We start from the raw sequence: 2500 nt of genomic DNA on the forward strand, positions 1-2500 counted from the left end.
CGTGTATGTATGCAAATCCAGGTGCACAAGAACACGCTTTCACACGCTGAGAACACTTCGGCTGCGTAAGAACACATTTTCAGGCATTCATGAATCAGGCGGAGGTGTTTTCTTATGTTGGTCTTCCGAAGTGACAGCAGTCAGCCTTGTTTGTTAAGTCCGTCAGAAAATATTTCAGAAGAAACTTCAGAAAATGTTGGAGAATGAGGCCCGTAGTTCTTTGTGGCTTGCATTGTGTAAGAAGTCAACTTTGAAAGCTGAGGTCTGTGGGAGAACAGTGTTGCCTGCCAAACTGCCTTCCTAGACTTAATGACATCCTGTATGGAAAACCACTTAATGACATTCATAGAGCACACACACACACACACACACACACACACACACACACACACACACACACACACACACACACACACACACACACACACACACACACACACACCTCTTAATGACATTCATGGAGCACACACACACACACACACACACACACACACACACACACACACACCTCTTAATGACATTCATAGAGCACACACACACACACACACACACACACACACACACACACACACACACACACACACACACACACACACAAACATCTTAATGACATTCATGGAGCACACACACACACACACACACACATACACACACCTCTTAATGACATTCATGGAGCACACACACACACATACACATACACACACACACACACACACACACACACACACACACAAACATCTTAATGACATTCATGGAGCACACACACACACACACACACACACATACACACACCTCTTAATGACATTCATGGAGCTATGCTGGTTTACCCAGGTGTGTCTTCCAATAATTTGCCTGTCTGAGTGATTGGGTGCACATACACACACACACACACACGCACACACACACCCCACACACATACTCACTCTCTGTTGTGCTATCACTGCAACTGGCCTGTAATTAAATAAAAGCTTTTAATATCTGGCAAAAACACACCCCCTCTCCACGCACACACACACACACACACACACACAAGGGAGGATACTCTCCCTCATCAGCACTTAAAACAGCGGCTGTGAGTGGTAACACAGAGAGAGACACACACAGACACACACCTCATAGAGAACCATCACATTCACACACACACACCTCATAGAGAACCATCACCTTCACACACACACACACACACACACACCTCATAGAGAACCATCACCTTCACACACACACACACACACACACCTCATAGAAAACCATCACCTTCACACACACACACACACACACACACACACCTCATAGAGAACCCTCACCTTCACACACACACACACACACACACACCTCATAGAGAACCATCACTCACACACACACACACACACACACACACACACACACACACACACACACACACACCTCATAGAGAACCATCACCTTCACACACACACACACACACACACAAACACACACCTCATGAACCATCACCTTCACACACACACACACAAACACACCTCATAGAGAACCATCACCTTCACACACACACACACACCTCATAGAGAACCTTCCCACACACACACACACACACACACACACACACACACACACACACCTCATAGAGAACCATCACCTTCACACACACACACACCTCACAGAGAACCATCACCTTCACACACACACACACACACACACACACACACACACACACACACACACACAACCTCATAGAGAACCATCACCTTCACACACACACACCTCATAGAGAACCCTCACCTTCACACACACACACACCTCATAGAGAACCATCACCTTCACACACACACACACACACACACCTCATAGAGAACCATCACCTTCACACACACACCTCATAGAGAACCATCACCTTCTCACACACACACACACACACACACACACACACACACACACACACACACCTCATAGAGAACCATCACCTTCACACACACACACACACACACCGCATAGAGAACCATCACCTTCACACACACACACCCTCTGTTCTGGTGGGTGAAAAGAGACTCAACTGGCCCCCATATTCTCATTTCCCCTCTTCTACCGAAGGCAAACTAGAAGAGAAGAGAAGAGAAGAGAGAGAAGAGAAGAGAAGAGAAGAGAAGAGAGAAGGGTTAGGGAGAGGAAGAGTCAAAGAGAAGGAGAAGAAGAACAAGTGAGAGAGAGGGAGAGAAGAGATAGTGAGGGAGAAAGACAGGAAGGGAGGGGAAGATAGAGAGAGTGTGAGAGAAGGAGAGAGAGAGTGATGGAGAGAGGGAGTGAGGGAGAGGAAGAGAAGAGATAGTGAGGGAGAAAGACAGGAAGGGAGGGGAAGATAGAGAGAGTGTGAGAGAAGGAGAGAGAGAGTGATGGAGAGAGGGAGTGAGGGAGAGGAAGAGAAGAGATAGTGAGGGAGAAAGACAGGAAGGGAGGGGAAGATAGAGAGAGTGTGAGTGATGGAGAGAGGGAGTGATGGAGAGAGGGAGTGAGGGAGAGAGGGAAA

General features: G+C 47.2%; 1 protein-coding gene across 1 annotated transcript in view; it reads left to right on the plus strand.

Annotated features, from left to right (window-relative positions):
* Positions 1-2500, plus strand: part of ppm1e (protein phosphatase, Mg2+/Mn2+ dependent, 1E) — a 52545-nt gene that overhangs the window by 44070 nt on the left and 5975 nt on the right. The gene's annotated exons all lie outside the window — the stretch shown is intronic.

The sequence above is a fragment of the Clupea harengus genome, chromosome 8, assembly GCF_900700415.2.
Source record: "Clupea harengus chromosome 8, Ch_v2.0.2, whole genome shotgun sequence".
Taxonomy (NCBI): domain Eukaryota; kingdom Metazoa; phylum Chordata; class Actinopteri; order Clupeiformes; family Clupeidae; genus Clupea; species Clupea harengus.